Below are 8,663 nucleotides of genomic sequence, written 5' to 3'. Positions count from 1 at the left end.
AAGTGAGCAGGGCTGCTTCTGGCTACGGACTGAAATCACCACATTTACGCAAATAAATAAATGTTTTACAATGAACCGATCAGTCTAATACATCTCCTCCTCCTCCTCTCTCCTCTTCCTCTCCGTAGCTTCAGACAGAATCCAGCGCCACGTTGCAGCAGTGTTTTTCCTCCTCCTCCCTCTCTTCTCATCCAGCTGTTGCTCACATCAGCTCTGAGCTGTGGGAACAGACAGGACTGACCTCACCCCTCCTCTCTCCTCCTCCTCCTCCTCCTTCCTCCTCCTCCTCCTCCCCCTCCTCCTCCTCCTTTCTCCTCCTCCTCCTCATCCAAACTCCCCCCTCCCATCCCAAAAAGAAAAGAAAAACAGAGAAGAGTGAAGTAAAGAAGAGCAGAGAGAGTGAACCGGATCTGCAGCTCTGTTGCTTCTGTCTGTCAGCTGCAGCAGCAGGTGTGTGTGTGTGTGTGTGTGTGTGTGTGTGTGTGTGTGTGTGTGTGTGTGCGTGTGCGTGCGTGTGTGTGTGTGTGTGTGTGTGTGTGTGTGTGCGTGCGTGCGTGTGTGTGTGTGTGTGTGTGTGTGTTGTTGGAGTGAATGTTTCCAGACTGAGAGTTTCCTCCTGAGGACTCAGTGTTTCCAGACTCGGCATGTGAGTGACCTAAAGAAAATGCAGCGGATTCACTCTGTGAGAAACACCAGAACCAGAACCAGAACCAGAACCAGAACTAAAACCAGAACCAGAACTAAAACCAGAACCAGAACTAAAACCAGAACTAAAACTAAAACCAGAACTAAAACCAGAACTAAAACCAGAACCAGAACTAAAACCAGAACTAAAACCAGAACTAAAACTAAAACCAGAACTAAAACCAGAACTAAAACTAGAACCAGAACTAAAACCAGAACTAAAACCAGAACTAAAACTAAAACCAGAACTAAAACCAGAACCAGAACTAAAACCAGAACCAGACCCAGAACTAAAACCAGAACCAGACCCAGAACTAAAACCAGAACTAAAACCAGAACTAAAACCAGAACCAGAACTAAAACCAGAACCAGAACTAAAAGAGAGAGCAAATTGGACAAACTGATTAATCCAGGTGTGTCTGACCAGTGACTACTCAGACACACCTGGATTATTATCAGTTTGTCCAATAATGTAAGACAGGAAATAAAAGAGCAGCATTAAGTTCAGGAAGTAGTGGAGCTAAGCCCATTGTTGCAGTTGATACAAATTTAAGACGAGTATTGTCCTTAAATCTCAAAAAGTAAGAATTTATGTAAGAGTTTTTTATAGTCCTCAGTAAAATAAAAAGAGGGGTCTCTCCCTGTGGCCCCATCTCATACTAGCTGATGGCAATTTCACAGAAATAAAGAGACAAAGGTGAAAGTTTTTGTACATGTTGTAGTAGTAATTTTTTTTTTTTTTTTATAGTAAATTCATATCAGATGGTCGTGTTGTGAATCAATAATGCAGATATTCAAAACAAATTCAGTTACTTACCGAGCAGGTTTTGAAGAACGCAGAGGGGTCATCCCCCAAGACGACTGGCAGTCCCCGAAGACAAAGGCACCTGATGTCTGTTGGCTCAGTGGTCTGGAACAGTGGCGGCTGGTGCTAAAATAAATTGGGGGGGCGTCAGATAAATAAGATAAATAAAGAGCATTGCTCACTTCACATCCAGCCAGAGGGGTGTACAGCGAAGCCAGTTTAGTGGGTTAGTGAGGTATGTTGAGTCTAAAGCCAGGCTCTCCTGTACTACAAAGGTGGCTCTCTTTTAACCCGGCTAGATCACCACGGTGACTTATGCTTAGCTCATAACCTGTGGCCCCGACCAAGTTCAGAGTTTAATCATAAAATCAGCTATAAAGGCGCCGCTGTTTCGCTATTTAACCCATTTACAGCTGGCGTCACCTTTACTTTGAAAGTCCAGTGGAGCTGGATCAGAACGGAGCCTGCTGCAGGATTTTTAAGTCAGGTTGCTCCGGTCCAAGCTCCTTTGTCCTTTTTTTTTACTCCAGCGAACGCCTCGTGAAAGGATTATTTCGTAAAGAAACAACTGATTTCTCTTTTGCTGCGGCCGCCATCGTCTCCTGTCTTGTTGTTGTTGTTGTTGTTGTCTGTCTGCTCCGTGTGCACGCGGGTGCGTCTGTAGCTGTTTGAGTGACAGGCTCGTCGCCGCTGCCAGGGGAGTGACTTTGATTGACAGGTCAGGTATCATGAATCAATCCGATTGGATGAAAAGATGACCCAAACGCGCTGATTGGCCACGGGCGCAAAGAGCTGTGCCCAGAGGAGAATCTTGAAGTGACCAATTAGAGACCAGCATGAAGTCAAATGGAAGCCAAAAGTTTAAGAGCCCACATACACACTCATTAGGCCGGCGCCCCTCGCTATTGAAATGTATGAAACAACCCAGAATAAACCCAATATGGAATGGAAAGGCTTACACATTTCAAAGTAAAACCCATTGTATGGGTGAACACTGAACAGATATGGTAATTACTTTTTATTATGTTATTTATGTTTACTGTGTCTACACTTTTTTCCTGAAATTTTGATGGGGGCGGCGCCCTAGCGGCCCCTATTGACCGGCCGCCACTGGTCTGGAAGATAGTGGACATAACTAAGTACACTCATACTGTATATGGTTAAATAGATTCCAGAAAGACGCCACAATTTAATTACTTCATTACAAACTTCCTGGACAAAAAGTAGAGAGTAGTGGATAGAAGGACAGAAGAGAGAGATAAAAACAAGAAAAGAGCAAAGTATATAGAGTAGGAGAAAAGAGGAGGAAATAGAAACGGGAGAAGAAAGGGGGAAGAATAGACAGGCAAGAGAGGAAGTCAGCTTAGGTAGACAAGTCAACCTACCTTTGTCTGACGTAAAAGGTCAGTTAAAAGCTGTCCACTGAGGCCCTTCTTCTTCCTGAAGAGGTCCATCAAGTTTGGCGAGAAACGGTCAAGTGACTCAAAGAAGTCTTCCTTCAGATTTTTCCCCACCTCTCGGGTGAACTCGTAACACACCTGAAAATATAAAACATAGCCCAACATGTATAGGCCCATGGTCAACTCAAAGACATTTATGACCCTCAACACAACACAATGTGGGTCACACAGTATTAACCACTTTTTGTCTCAAAACAGGCATACAAACCTGGCTTTCGAAGAAAAGTGCTGGCCATCGCTGCACAATCTGGGTAATTGCAGGCTTGTCTGTCACAACTTCTTTTCTCCAAAGAGCAAAGGTCCTATCCATCTCTTTCTTAAAAAGGGACCCATTTGGCTTCGCCTTCATCATCTCATTGACTAGAACCTGGCGGGCTGCTTCCAGGTTGTGGTCATCCAACCCTTCTGGATATTGAGGCAGGAAATGTATTTCTCCTTTCCTTGGCTTCTTGATGTCCTTGTTTGGAGGGTCGCCATTTGTAGAGTATCTTCCACGTTTACCACTATGGACAGTGACGTCAAGTCAGCCCAGCTTGCACATTTTGGCTCTGTAATTTCCAACCTTGAACTTCAGACTGTTCTTCCATCCAAGACAGCCAGAGGGTGACTTCGCTTCTTTAAGACATGGGTGCGTTTCCACTAAAGCTTGTGCAACAGCCGCTAAATCTTCCTTTGTTGGGTATGCATCAAATGCACAGATGACCTCAGCTAATTTCTCAAGGATATCATGCTTTAGCTCTTTTGTCACTTTGAGATAGGTTCCATCTCTGAGATATAACAAGTTACCTTGACGGAGTCGGTACTCAACGTCAACTGAAAATTTAGGAATTTCAAACACCTCTGGCCGGTTCCAGGGTGCCATTCCGAAGGGCCGCCACTCCGAACGTTTACTTTAATTTGTCGGAATGCCGACCCTTAATTATTTATGGGAAAAGGGTGCCATTACGAACCTGAAAGAAAGGGTGCCATTCCGAACCTGAAAAAATCTTGAATGGTTTACGGCACGGAGTAAACAAGCCTAATTGTGGTGGTAGCGTAGTGGTCAGAGCATCTGCTTTTGACGCGGTGGATCAGGGTTCGACTCCCGGGGGAGATACATATTAACTGCGATTTTATTGGCCTCTACCTAACCTTTTTACTAAACTTAACCAACTCCTTTCTAAATTGCCTAAACCTAACCAAAGCACAGAGCAAGGACATTTATTTTCAGCAGGAGTGCCGCGGCTGCATCAGACCATGGATGTAATGCATCAGACTCGCACCTGGGTGAAACTTTGGAGGCGGAGGGGGAGGGGGAGGGGCCGGTCGGGCGCTGTCCCCACGGCGCGTCGTGTCAAGCCGGGCAGGAAGTCAAACCACGAGAGAATCCGAAATGACGGATCTTCGGGAATTTTCGGACTGGCAGACCGTCGGAATGGCGGTCCTTCGGAATGGCGGTCGCCCCCCCCTCTGGCCATGGCACACTTCTATCCAGAGAGGAGGTGGACACACAATGAAGACTGTGCAACTGGTTGTTCAACTGGTTCACTGACTGGTACCAATTCAACCATAGGGATGATTTTAATGGTTGGCTTATCTGGGAGCTCTGAGACATCTTCAAGGTTACACAATTCATTGTTAAAGTCGGGGTCTTGGTACTGTAGGACAAAGCTGTAATTTGCTTGGAGAGTGCCTTTAAGCCAGCCAATCAAATCTTCAAGTGTGTCCGGTCGTGTTGTCATTGTCAACTTTCTGATGTCTCCCTCTGAGACAATAACCCTCATGATGAATTTCTCTTGCAGAGCCATCTGGGGAGAAAGGATATACACAAGAATTTAGCAAAGAACATATCGTTTCAGTGTTACCATAAGTTCTCCTTGGACCCTGTATGCTGATAACGGGAGGACATCATTCAGCTCCGATATCTTGACCACATATGTGGAGGGGATATCACCACAGAGAGAAGTTGGTAAGATCTCAAATGCTCACAGTACCATGCGGTCATTTTGTGGGAGATGAACAGGATTTCTGTGTTAGCTGTCTCAATCTGGGCAAATTCAGAGAGACCTGAGCATGAGCCAAAAGAGAGAATCATGCCTGGATGATACATGATTCCATCTATGCAGACAGATGACACATCCAGAACAGACTCTACCTTTGCAATGTCTCGAGCAAATACTCTCTGAACATTCAAAGGGAAAGAGGCAAGCAAAACTGGAGTAACCCTTGTCATTTCCACTGATGGTTTGAAAAATGCACTGTGGTCAAGATGGTAACTGACTGCTTTCTGGTGTTTTGTAGCAAGTGTCATTGCAACATTTTTGAAATTTTGAGTGTTCCGAATTGCTTTTTTTAAGTACTTATGTTTGCCCTCGAAGCGCATTGTCCAAACATCGCACAAGGGACCAAGCTTCCTCACAAGGTAAGGATAGTGTTCCAGGTAGTGATGCTTTGGCTTTAACTGAAAACCTGGAAAAGTTGACTGCAGCAGCCGTCTGTGTTCTGTTATTTTACATTCCATGAAACGCAGTGTCTCTTCAGTATGCCTCGGTGCCACAGCCAGCTCGATTATGTCTTTCAGAAGCAACAGAATTTCCCAAGTGTCATCACCCTCAGGAACACGGTGACCAATAAGAAATGGGAGGAGCCTTATGAGACACCAATTCTCATGGCCATTTCCACCAATGCTTCCTTTGGTGGAAAATCCCTTTCCGATCATCTGAGGGCGATCTGTTTTGTCCATGAATGTATAATTAAAGTGTCTGATGGCCTGATTTAGTGTATCTAACGTGAAATACCTCTTGCTTATCAGATTTGTAAGACAGAGGGACAACTCAGTTGGCACAATGCCTTCAAAGAGATCGTGCAAGATGTCAGGAGGATACCCGGTGACTACATGAAAGTCACTGACTACTCTTTTCACACCATAAGTCTGGCTCAGTGCTGTGTCCTCTCTCACCTCCTGCACTTGCCTATCATGAGAGTCTTTGTCTCTGAGCTGAAAGAATCCAGAACAAACCTCTTGCTGTTGCACGTCTCTGCTGCTCGCCAGACAGAATCTGCAGAACTTGTCGACCCTGAAGCTCTCCAGGAATCCTGCAAGAGAGTAGCACCTAGACACTTGCACCTAGTGACTCTATGTAAACACCATTTTGCTCCAATATCTTTAGATCATAGATGAGTGGTTGCAGAACTTTTGCATAACCACAGTCTTTAACTGTAGAGGTATTGCATAGTAGAGCAAGCTGTATTGAGTTGAGAGTGGACCTGTATTTTGCAGGTATGTTTGCAATGACCCAGTATACAGCGCAGATTTTATGTTTCAGTTTTGATGTTCCTAGAGGATTGGCGACTTCAAAGTCGTCAATGTAAAGGCCAAGAGCAATTGTGAACTCATCGCTTGCAAGAAGAGAATTTTCATTAAAGTACTGCCCATCTGCATAAGACGTGTATTCCTGCAGTACATGGACTTTTTCTGATATAGCTTTGTCTAACACGTCAGTTTTGTTAAGCAGCTTCTGGAGCATTGGAACAATGGGGACATATGCAAGTGGTTTTTTGCCTTTTTCCACAACATATTCGATAGGGTTTACCAGTGGGAACTCTTTGCGTACATAGGTTGCTCTCTTTTTAGCAGTTCCTAAGGGTCCATCTTTGGCACAAAATGACATCATGTTACACTCTGACACAGCACTGGTAATTTCACTCACAACTGTATCTGTATCATCCACATTATCAAAGTATTTATTTAGTGTAGCCCTCACTTTGTTATGCAGAAGTGGCTCTGACAGCTTATTGATTTGACAAAGCTGCTGCAATACCTCTTGCACAGAACTCTTTGGTATGTGCATAACTGTTTGCATCTATAACAGAAGAGATGCTAAGTTGTGCTCTAGCTGCTTTCCTAAATCATGAATATCATTCTCACTAGTTTCTTCACTATCTCCTTCCAACATGACCTTCATAATCACAACCAATTATTTCTGACTTGAACCTCTTCTAGCTGTGTTCTTTGTGTGCTTTACTCTTGTGTGCTTTGGACGTGGAGTAGACACTGCTTTCATAGTCACAGTCTTTATAAGGGCAACTGACTTTATGGTTGACTTTTAAGTGTGCAGGTGACTAAAGTAGTCACTTTCAGTACAAAACTCAGCAAACCCACGTGACAGACAACAAAACTTTACTGGTACATCTACAGTTGGTTGCTGTTGTGAAGTTTTGGTGTGAAAGCGGGATAAGTGTACTCTTAGTGCATTGAGTGATCTGAATGTACACAGACATTCCTGGTGTAAACATGGAAATGGTTCTGTTCTTGCATAGCTCCCATGTTTTAGTCTATAGTGCTTAAATAGCTGTGCTCTCTTTTCACAGATGAAAGGGCAGTACTTACACTTCCACAACATGTCTTCTGGAGACCTGCAACACAATAAAAAAGCAAAAAAAACATAAGAGACGGGGAAGTAATGTTAGATTATCCTCTACAATCTATCTGTATTTTGAGACTAATTCTGGGTAGTGATAAAACTGTACAATGCCATTTGTTTGACGGTCACTTCTTAAAAAGTAATGTTACTTTGTGGAAGTAAAGGGTCACATACACATTATATCACAGCCTGGTCACATGAATACAGTTAGCATTTGACAGGTGATTTAGGCTACTAACAATTAATGGCTAATTATCTTGAGTGAAAACAAAACAAACAACACCAAAAAAAAATCCAATTAGCATGGCAATAGCAAAAATTTCCAATGCTGAAAAACAGGAGCTTCAAATATCTGTTTAAGCAACCGGCCACAACACTGGAGGTTAGAAATGTCGGTTTTGAGCGGGAGCACTGCTCACAAACAGCTAAGTTACTAAAGTCTTAGAAGAGAAAAATGTCCGTTAAAATGCTTTACACTGCTAGCCAAATGTGTCTTAACACGTCAGTTTAGCTAATGAACACGTTTTTTTTCACTGCTAACAGTCATTGGAGAGAGTGCTAACTTTAACAGTAAAATCAAAAGCCACAGAGTAAAACGCGGTCGCTCACTCACCAGATTCAGTCGTCCTGTTGCCCTCTTTTTTCGTCTCTACTCCACTGAGGCACACGTCTTCTGGCAAAAAAAACCTAATAAGTTGTAAAATGTCTCTCCGACACAGTTGAAAATTCACGCAGGAGAAGTGACGTGCTGCAACATGCCTTCAGGTTACCTATGCTGCATTCAAGTCGTGATGAAAATGATTTTCCGACTGACAAAAATCACATGAACACTGATAGGCTACAGTAAATTTCTGCCCATGTAGAGTAAATTAGATTAGTGAGTTATTTATTTGCATAAATCCTGATATCAATGAGATCAAGTCAATATTTTTGTGATTTTAGGTATTATAGAGTCTACTAGTAGAATACAACAACAAGTCTGAGATAAAATCACTGATATAAAGCTTAAAAGTGTTTATGCATAGTTGATAACAACATGAATTATCACCAGAAACGGCTAACCATGTCTTTTTTAAAATGTTTTGAGTATTAAAACATAAAACATTTTATTTGTAGCATCCACAAAGTTGACTAATGGCCTCAGGAATACCGAACCTTCCTACACTACTTGAATGCAGCGGGAAGTTTAGAGGCGTGGTCATGACCAAAACTTAAAAATCCCATCCCACTTAACTTAAACTTACTCATTCATGACATTACTTTCAAATGTAAGTATATTCTACTTCAAATTAGTAGACTGCACTAATAGTT

The 8,663-nt window shown here is 43.0% G+C and overlaps 1 long non-coding RNA gene and 1 pseudogene across 2 annotated transcripts; both read right to left on the bottom strand.

The window, feature by feature from the left end:
- Positions 1–1,250: 1,250 nt before the first annotated feature.
- Positions 1,251–3,789, bottom strand: LOC146979223 (uncharacterized; annotated as a pseudogene). Its single transcript, XR_015036790.1, has 3 exons — positions 3,158–3,789; positions 2,875–3,027; positions 1,251–1,594 (listed from the first exon to the last, which is right to left on the bottom strand). The product of XR_015036790.1 is annotated as an uncharacterized LOC146979223 (transcript).
- Positions 3,790–4,453: 664 nt separating this feature from the next.
- LOC146979222 (uncharacterized) lies at positions 4,454–8,031 on the bottom strand. The gene is made up of 4 exons (XR_015036852.1): positions 7,966–8,031; positions 7,319–7,344; positions 5,948–6,024; positions 4,454–4,736 (listed from the first exon to the last, which is right to left on the bottom strand). It is a non-coding gene; the product is annotated as an uncharacterized LOC146979222 (long non-coding RNA).
- Between the last annotated feature and the right edge of the window lie 632 nt (positions 8,032–8,663).

This window comes from Trachurus japonicus, chromosome 10 (assembly GCF_045865225.1).
Source record: "Trachurus japonicus isolate A0001 chromosome 10, Traja_1.0".
In the NCBI taxonomy this organism is placed as follows: domain Eukaryota; kingdom Metazoa; phylum Chordata; class Actinopteri; order Carangiformes; family Carangidae; genus Trachurus; species Trachurus japonicus.
This window is presented reverse-complemented; position numbering and strand designations above follow the sequence as displayed.